The following is a 10,411-nucleotide window of genomic DNA, read 5'->3' as shown; positions in this document are numbered from 1 at the left end:
AGATACCGTGTGCAAAAAACTTTCCAGCTTGGCTTCAGAGGCTGGTGGAACCACTTTTCTAGAACGAATGCAACTCCTCAGAACTCTGGAAAACGTATGGAGAAATGGCCAAGAGGCGCGTATTCTTTGCTTGGATCAACCAACGCATTCAACAGAAACAACGTTCCTCAATGAACCGAAAACTGATCAACCAACGCATTCAACAGAAACAACGTTCCTCAATGAACCGAAAACTGATCAACCAACGCATTCAACAGAAACAACGTTCGTCAAAGAACCGAAAACTGATCAACCAACGCATTCAACAGAAACAACGTTCGTCAAAGAACCGAAAACTGATCAACCAACGCATTCAACAGAAACAACGTTCGTCAAAGAACCGAAAACTGATCAACCAACATCATCATCATCATTGCTCGACCGCAGTCGAGACAATGGATTCCACTCGCTGGCGCCAGGAGTCGCGGTTGCGCATAGCAGTGCCCAGGTCGCTAAGATCAAGGCCTGTATCCCTGCTCACCACATCCGGAAAGGTAAGTTTTCTCGATCTCTGAGCCACACGTTTAGGTTTCCAAAGCAATAGGGAGGAAATAACCTCAGATGAGGCACGGAAACAATGACCAGCAAATTGAACGCGCTTGGCTTTAAGGAGGAGAGAGATTGGTTTCAAGGAACCGTATATGGTACGTTTTGTTGGATGGTCACGCCAAGAGAGATTTTTAACCCTTCTCAGAAGTCTGGTATAGGTACCGTCTAGTTGCTTTTCAAACTTTTTGGTAAGGGACCAGGTTTCTGAACCATACATAAGAATTGGCTCAATAGTTGACTTGAAAATTTTAACTTTGAGACTAGAGTCGATAAAGGAAGATGACCAAATACTATGCAGCTTATTGCATGCACTCCAAGCTAAACCTTTGCGAATTTTAAAGTCTTTTTCAGAAGAAGAGATGTAAGAACCGAGATATTTGTAGTCTTCTACCTTTCGTAGGTTTGTACCAGATATTGTTTTAATATTGTCTGATGATGCGTTAACATTAAGAGTCAAATATTCGGTTTTGGACTCATTGAGGTATAGGCCTGTACAGTTTGCAGCAGATTCAAGAGCAATTAGAAGATTTTGTGCATCCTCTAGGGTAGAGCTGATAAGTGCTATGTCGTCAGCAAAGTCTGTATCTGTTAAATGAACGGCAGGATTACGTGGACCAAGCCTACGTTGAAGAAGAAAACCGCAGCTAGATATTTTATCAACAGAAACGCGCATAAGGTAATCGACAACTAGAATAAAGAGAAATGGTGCAAGGGTATCACCCTGGAGAATACCAGCTAAAATAGAAAAGGTTGAAGTCTCACCATCAGGTGTTTGTACTGAAGATTTTGTATTAGTGTACAGAAGTTTGATGGCATCAATGATCTTTTGAGGGATACCGTAAAGAGAGAGAATATCAAACATTAAGTCGCGATCAACCGAATCAAAGGCTTTCTTGAAATCAACAAAAATCAAAATTGCTTCAAGATTGAAAGTTTCTAGCTTCCTCTAAGATTCGTCGAAGAGCAAGAACTTGGCTTAAAGTAGAACGACCACTTCGAAAACCGTTTTGATTTTTACGAAGAATGGGTTCAACATGAAGCCGTATTCTATTTAGAAGAAGCTTATTATAGATTTTTGCTGCGATTGGGAGAAGAGAGATACCACGATAGTTTGTGGCAAGACTAAGGTCTCCCTTTTTTGGTACTGGAACGATGGTCGATTTTAACCAGTGTGTTGTACAAACTTTGTCTTCAAACGCGAGGTTGCATAGCTTTAAAAGGATATCATGAAAATTTCTGTCCTTCCAGATAATAGGTGGTATGTTATCTGGGACCGAGGGCCTTGCATGATTTTGTTGTGGAAAGGGACCTTTGTCAACTCAACTCTTCCATGGAAAAAGAAAAAAGTAGATATATCTAGAGGGGGAGAAATTTGCTCTCGTGGAAGAAAGTTATTTGTTGCTAACACCGGTTTTTTTACCTAAAAGATTTTTGAAATGCTGTAACCAATTATCTAAGCGTTTTTTATCCGAGCCACCTTTCAGCTGGATGGACGGTTTTGAGTTCTTGCCACTTAGTTGTTGTACTACTTTCCAAGCATCGCGATGAGAATTTTTGGAAAATTGCTCAGACATGTCCTTCAGCTGAGTATCAATAAAAGAAACTTGAGCCTCTAGGTAGGCCTCGTCAAGTTTAATCTTGGCAGAGTTAAGTTGCTCCTTGCGTCTCCGCGTTGGTGCTGCATTATACAAAGAGGAAGCTTTTGTTAGATTTTCTCTTGCTTTCTTGACTAAGGGACATTCTTTTGGGTCTGATTTAGCTCGTTTTTGTTTTCTTGGAAGTTGCTTTAGGGCAACTTTTTCTGTGGAATCTTTAAGACAAGAATACGCTAGCTCAACATTATCTTTGGTCAATTCTTCGTTGAAAAGAGTAGAGAAACGGTTAAAGACCTCAATTCCAAACATGCTACAGACTTCAGGATTTGTAGAGGCTCTTTTCCAATCTATTTGTTTTAAAGGATTAGGTTTTGAAGGTTTAGAAGAGCGAAGACTAAGTTTGACCTTAGAAGATACGATGCGATGATCAGTACTCACAGTAGCAAAGGAAGAATATGCTCTTGAGTCCTGTATGCTATTACGCCATTTTTTCCGGAAAATGATATAGTCGATCTGTGCTTTATCGCCGTTTGGATATTTGAAGGTCCAGAGATGATTAGCGCATTTCATGAAGGAGTTATTTGAGGAAAAAAGGTCAAATTCTTGTAGAAGATCTAAAAGGTGTTCACCGTTACGATTTGTAGCCTTGTCAAATGAAAAAGGAACATCAGGGTAGGCAAGTTTGGCATTAAAATCACCGGCTATGGAGAGAAAATTATGCCTTGGAATATGGCTAAGCAAGTTTTTAAGTGACGAATAAAACTCCTCGACATCTTCCTCGGGAGCACTGTTGTGGGGGCTATAGGCACACACTACTGTTAAAACTGGGTTGCTGGAAAATTCAGCAATCACGATTCTAGGTGTAATTTTTTCAATTCTTATTAAGTTGCTGGCTGCTCTAGATGAAAGAAGAAAGCCAATCCCTCCAACAGAAGCGTTAACCGTGTTTTTTGTTGCAGATGAGGTAATAAGTTGGGGATCAACCAACGCATTCAACAGAAACAACGTTCCTCAATGAACCGAAAACTGACCAACCAACGCATTCAACAGAAACAACGTTCGTCAAAGAACCGAAAACTGATCAACCAACGCATTCAACAGAAACAACGTTCGTCAAAGAACCGAAAACTGATCAACCAACGCATTCAACAGAAACAACGTTCCTCAATGAACCGAAAACTGATCAACCAACGCATTCAACAGAAACAACGTTCCTTAATGAACCGAAAACTGATCAACCAACGCATTCAACAGAAACAACGTTCCTCAATGAACCGAAAACTGATCAACCAACGCATTCAACAGAAACAACGTTCGTCAAAGAACCAAAAACTGACCAACCAACGCATTCAACAGAAACAACGTTCGTCAAAGAACCAAAAACTGATCAACCAACGCATTCAACAGAAACAACGTTCCTCAATGAACCGAAAATTGATACAAACACTGCTTCACCGATAGATGTCAGTAAGCTGAAACTGCCTTCAGGAAACAAGCCGAAAGGAAGACCCAAAGGATCATCATTGACAGTTATAGGAAGACCAAGAAAAAGGAAATTGAATGGTATTAACTATTACTACTTTCAGAAGCGCCTCTATATTCTTTAGTTTATGGAAGATTCTTTTGAAGTTGGCCTTAAATTTTTTTTCAAGATATTTTCGAAGATTTTTAAAGTTTTTCAAAGTTACACTCAAATATCTACGCACACTTGTTAGCCACGATGGCTAAAGAATCATTTTTTACTATTGAAGCTCTGTGCATTTCATTTGTTGTTGAAATTTGCATTGCAATTTCACCCTAACTGCCGACTAACTTACGAGTTCCTTCTCTATACAGAATTTCATCAAGGACTTTCTACTAATTACATAACATCACCCTTTTTTAGGAAGGAAAAACGATAACATCAAACAGAACTCCCAGAAGGTGCCAAAGTTTCAGTCGGAGGTATTAAATCGTAATTTATTGACCTGTTCATCACCCGCCATTCTAATGGTATCTTTTCCACAGATTTTTTTTTATTGCTCCAAATTACCCAAAGTACATTTTCTAAAATCAAGTTAATTGCGAATTCATCATTTTCTTCATAATTTTCCATCTTCTTCAAAATAGTTGTGCTTGGGATTATCGTTTCAACAGTAATTAGTTTTAAAATTAAAGACGAGACACTGGAAACAAAAATAACTTAAGTGTCTTTTACTATCTTTTTACAGAACTCAAACGTTGGTAATATCATTGTTAATAGCCCTGATAAATTGATAAATCAGCTCTTGTAAGTCCATTTTAATTTTAATTTTATCAGGTCGTCTAGTATCATTTTCAAAGATTGTTCCCTCGAAGCTAACTAGTGAGAAGTCGTTTGTGATGAGGTTTTTGGGGCCGCTAGTTTATTCAATGTTTATCAAATTTCACAAATTTCTTATTTCCAAAAACGTGTTTTGCTACTAAGAGGTTCACAGGTCGAAAATGCAACCTGTGACGACGAATCGCATTTCTATTGATTCAATGGTTACTCAGCGAGAACTAAAGTAACCACGACAATCATTCAAAATCTTTACTGATACAAAGGTTGATAATTTCAACGTGCGTTGTTGAAAAACAATAAAAAAATGTCACCAATGTTTTAATACACCTTTTAAGTATTTTAAAGTTTACTTTATCCATCGTTTCAGTTCATTGGGTGACCCAAACCAACGTGCAGTGATTGAAGTTCCAGGTGACGGACACTGCCTTTTGTATACATGGGAAATATGCTTACGATTCAATGAAAATGTTGAAAAAAAGCTCAGCTATATTGATCTAAAAGATTTGGTTATGGAGCAATTCAAATTGAATAAAAAAACATACAAGGATTTTTTGTGTGACGGCGAAGTGAATGTTGATCTGGAAGAAGAGATCAGCAAGTATCTAGCAGAGAAAAGCTACGGTCGTCAAGCGGCGGGTGAGATGCTCTTTGATGCCTTGACAAAAGCCACTGGTGTCAAGGTTTTTTTGTGGAAAAGAGAAGATGACGGTTCGTTTTCCAACATTGGATACAGGCTGCCAGAAAACAAAACGACCAATTGCATCATACATGTACACAAAGATGGAGAACATTACGAGCCCATTATCAGCAACAAGTTTAAAGGTTTTTTAGATAACTCCAAGAGTTTTTTTGTTTTTATTTTATTTGTTTGCTTGCTCGCAGGGTGTCAGGGAGTTGGGGAGAGAAGACTTTTTGAAACAAAACAATTTCTTTTTCCAAAGTTTGATTCTTTCTGAAAATTTTACCACTTTTATCTCTTTTTAACGGTGCCCTAGAAAGATCAACGAGTATTTTTTTGGTAAAAATCTTTGATTTCTTGTATGCTTTTATTTAGACAGTGCAAAGACTTTATCGTCATCTCATGGCTTATCATTACAAGAGAGTCGACGTATGTCAGAAAAGAGTAAGCTAATTTGAATTTTTCGTTCTGGTACAAGACAATTTGTTTGTACAGGGAAGGAACATTGGTAGTGAAATTCAGCCCAAAGATACCTTTCCATAGAGTCAACAGCAGAACTTGCAAGCTTTACTGGATACGTGCAATCTTGACTTTAGAAAGTTAGTTCTTAATCAAAACCATTGAATGAGTCTATGAGCCCGTTTACACGAATTTCAGTTCGCCCGTACTGAGATTTTTTTCAGATCGGTCTACGGTCTACAGTCTCATGCTGTTTACATGTCAGACCGGCCTGAGATTTCAGAGCGCCTCGATTTTTTAAACGTTTTTTTAAACGATTCATGTAAACGGGCTCTATAAGCAGAGTTTCATTTTTTTTGTCTGTTTATCTGTTTATATTTCATCTATTTAGAACCCGTTGAAGTGTGCAATCCTTCAAATCAGACTAGACAAAGTCAACAGATTGATATGGTATTTTTATTTTAATGACTTATAGCATCATCTATAATGGTTAACTGAAATTGAATATTTAAAGTAAAAAAATTATTCCTTAAATCCGAAAGTTGCAGTTATGATCAACAGGTCCAAATATCGAAAATGTTGCTAGCAACATTCTTTAATAGAATGTCAAGTTGTGTTTTTCATTCACCAGACCAATTCATAAACCTCTTTGTATTTCATTTAGAATCCTGAATTAGATCTTTTCAATTCCACGATGGACAGTATAGATGACAATTCACTGCTGCAACATGCTGAAAGTAAGTAGACAATTAGTATAGGCCATTATATTATTATTATTAGTATGTCGACGGAAAGGTACCAATTGTTTCGCCAAGCTCCGTAAGGATTTAGGTACCGTTTACCATTTCGCGAATCAAATAATATCTCGGAACCATTCGTGAAAAAGAATAAGTACCGTTTATATTAGCCTGTACCACCTGCCAACTAGCCAGTACCTTCCCAAAAACCAAATTTTTTATTTGTTTAGTGGTTGTCGTCTATCAGGCTACCTGCCAACGGGCGTTTTTATATTTGAAAAAGACTAGCAGTGTGGTGATATATTTCGGCTAGAGAGATTCTGTGTCTCACTTTTCTGGGACAAAATTATGAATAACACAAGCGGCGTAGTGTTCTTTTGAAAGATGAAGGATACCATTGCATTGACACGTTAAACTAACGTCACTTGAGCTCTAGTTCGAAAGCTAAAAAATCAACGCTCCACCCAAAGAGTACCTATAATTTTAAAGTATCTTTGCTTCACCGAAAGAAATTAAAAGATTTGTGAAAAAATGTGTGGGACACGGAATGTTTTCTAACCGTCACAAACCAAATTCGCGTTATCTTTTCAGTCAGGAAATAAGGCTACGTACAGGCTAGGCTGCTGACATCCACTAACAGATTCGTGCTCCTTATAGAGGATGCTTAATAAGCGATATTTCCTTTGTCCAAAGATTTGCCGCCTTTAGCCTATATACGGCTAAAGATATTTTTAGCTGGCGAGTGTCTACAAATATAACATTATATAATCTTTAAATTTTCTGTGAGGCACCAAATCATAGATTGGAAAATATATTTGGATTTCGAAAAAAAAGTAGGTCGAAGGAAGTTTGCTTATTTTTCTTCCTTTTCTTCTTTTTCTTAAACTTACAGACCAGATATCTTATAAAAGCAAAAGTCAAAAATAAATTTACAGACTGTAGAAAATGCGCACATCAGATTGTTTTTTATCTTTGTTTTGTCTTTCTAGTCTGGGATTCGAATTTCAAATGTAAACATTCTCTAGCGGTTGTTAGATCATTAAGCAGACCTATACTACCTAGAGTTTTGTAGAGGTCTGCGATTCAGACTACGTACAGGCTTAGTTTGCATTTCCCGTATTATACTTATCGGAACCATCTGCAAAAATTATTAGGTACCGTTTGCAATATCTCGTACCAAGTAGCATATCGGAACCATCTGCAAAAATTATTAGGTACCGTTTGCAATTCCCCGTACTATATAACTTATCGGAACCATTTGCAGTTGGGGTGTATTAAATCTAACAAAAATATTTGTGCATGCGTATGAATAATAAACCTTCACCACAAGTGACTTTTCTACGCTAATATAGTGTTTTTTGGGTTTCGCTTTCATTATTTGGGAGCGGTAAGTTTTAAATCTCGTCGTTTTACTTTAATTTTCTTACATTTCGTTTTTACCTTTTTTCGTTTTTTAACTTTTTTGTTTACACATCATACACCGCGGCGAGCAAGAAACAAACCGCTCCCCCCTCCTCTACCAAAAAATGGAATGTAACCGAATTGAATAAACCGAAAAAGTCCCTGTCTGGCTGTATGCACATCTTTAAGTAAAAATGAAGTACAATGCCACTGCGCTCTCAAATACCAAATAAACGAACAAAAAATAGATAATCGACCATTTGGAGAGGGCAATTTTAACAAAATTTTTGATTTATTTTGTAAACTTTTTGATTATGTGATTAAAAAATAGACCAATCCAAAGAGAAGACTCAGAATCTGAAATGTTCACTTTGTTCTAAATTAGTAGAAATATAAACTAAAAGAAGGAAGTACTTATTATTTCCCATGTATGCTTCTTATAAAAGTTTCGAGATAATTTTTTTCCGTGTTTATCACTATTTTACATATTTCAACCTACTTGCAGCATCATTACTTTCACGACTTTATATTACCTTGAAAATTCTTTAAAAAATATAAACGAAGGTTATTTATTCTGGGACTCGCATTGATTTTTCAGAGGTTTTTAAGTAAAAAATCGAAGCGAGCGCTCACGGCGCGTGTCAAAATGAAAGAAAAATTAGAAAATTATTAATAAGAAAATTTAGCTTTAAAAATCGAGGTTTTTACAAACGACCACTGGTTACTCGTAGCCTCCCACTCAATAAATAAAGAATTGGAAAGCAGAGATCAAGGAGATAACGAGTAACAACCGAGCTTACGAGGTCGTTGCGTTGACCAAGGTTCTGACCGTTTGGTTTCCAAAAAGTGAAAGGAAAATTTTTCCCTGTGCAAAGCGATCCAGATTCCACCTCGATTCGCACGTTGTTAGAAAAATATGAGACACTCTAAAAACCCCTAAAGAGAGACAGGGTCGTATGTCCTTAAACACCCTACACACTACACATACTCTTAGGTGCCAAATAAACGCTTGTTAATTTTTCGAAAATTTTCCAACCCCGCTGGCCCTTATAAGGACCCCCCTGTTTATTAATTTTTAAGAATATTTTCAGCTGTCAAAGAGAAGGCCTCTTATTTTACTCTTAATATCCTGATTTTAGCCTTTATTTACCTTATTTTTGGGGTTTCAGAAGTACAATTTCCAACCCCCCCGGCAATTAGGTTGTTTATTAAAATTTCGAAAATTTTCCAACCCCCCCATTTATTCGAACCCCCCCCCCCGTTTATTTGGCACCTAAGAGTACCACGGCGGGAATCGGCGGCAACACAAACGCCCCTTTCTGCCCCGTCCCGCCTACTCAGCGCTCTCATTTACATTTCAGTTAACAGCAAAACAAACATTTAAAACCGAAGAACCACTGTTAAGATGCGTACCCCTCGCGGTGTGATTCGATCAGCTTTAGATCCTAGGTCTGTGTATCGACTTCCGTTAATTTTTTCGCCGTAAACTTCTAGGTCTAACATTCTAAAACGGCATTTTTCACAGTCTTATCTACCAGACCGAGAAAATTTCCGTGGTTTCAAGCTAAATCATATCCAAAAATCATCGTTTCAGAGATATGATTTATATAGCAAATTTTCGCTCGGGTTAAAGGTACGTGCACACAATATACCAAAACTGCTAGGCTCGTAAATTCGCAAGCTCGGTCGTTACTTGACCTCGGGGCAATATTTCTCAGTATAGCCCTCACTAACCGGTCATTATTGTATTAAAAGAACACTCCTGCACTAGTGTTTTCGATACCGTTGCCGAAAAGAAATGCCTCTTGTAAAGATCACAAGATTGTAAAATAAATGGAAATCAAAAAATATTCATACCTCGGGAAAGCGAAATTTTCTGAATTTTTGATCGATGGTTATAACATGTCTAGGTTTGAATTTAATTTTCTTTAGTAGCACGAACTGCCAACTACAAGTTAGTCTGAATCGCAGACCTCTACAAAATCCCTGGTAGTATAGGAGCACGAATCCGTTAGTGGATGCCAGCAGCCTAACTACAAGTATACCGTAGTGCGGAGTTTTCCGAAACTGCCAACTATGAGTATTCTTGCTGTACAAAATTTTCAGAGGAAATTTTTGAAAGCTTATTGTCACCTTTTTGCTCTTAGATGAGTCTTCAAAATCTCTTTTGCTTTTGTTCCTCGAAACATCAAATTTCGATTTCGAAAATCGTAAAATTTAATGACTTTGAAAAATCCTTGGGCAGTCAATGCGTTGGCAGGATAGTTTATGTCAGGCATGAGAATAAAAACTCGCCAGCGAACGTGTTTTGGCTGGTCTCCACTTATGCGTGCGAAAATGAGCGAAAACTTTTTGTCAACCATTTTTGCCTACATAAAAGATAACGGCATTGTGCAAAGGTGCTTTGTTACCTTTTTTTACCGTCTATAGGGAAATTCACGCTACAATATTTATTCTTACTATACTAAACGAGTTTATAAAAAAATTATGTAACGCTAGCCCAACATTAAGAGACCGTTTCGAGGGAGAAGTCGTTACAGTGTAAATCTTTCGCAAATTTAAAAACCCACTTTCCCGTGGAAATAATTGACGTTTTCGTCAATCGCTCACGGCGATTCCCAGTAAAATAAAACAGAGCAATAAGAAGCCA

This window comes from Clytia hemisphaerica, unplaced genomic scaffold (genome assembly GCF_902728285.1).
Source record: "Clytia hemisphaerica strain Z4C2 unplaced genomic scaffold, Clytia hemisphaerica genome assembly, whole genome shotgun sequence".
Taxonomy (NCBI): Eukaryota; Metazoa; Cnidaria; class Hydrozoa; order Leptothecata; family Clytiidae; genus Clytia; species Clytia hemisphaerica.
Note: the sequence above shows the minus strand (reverse complement) of the source record.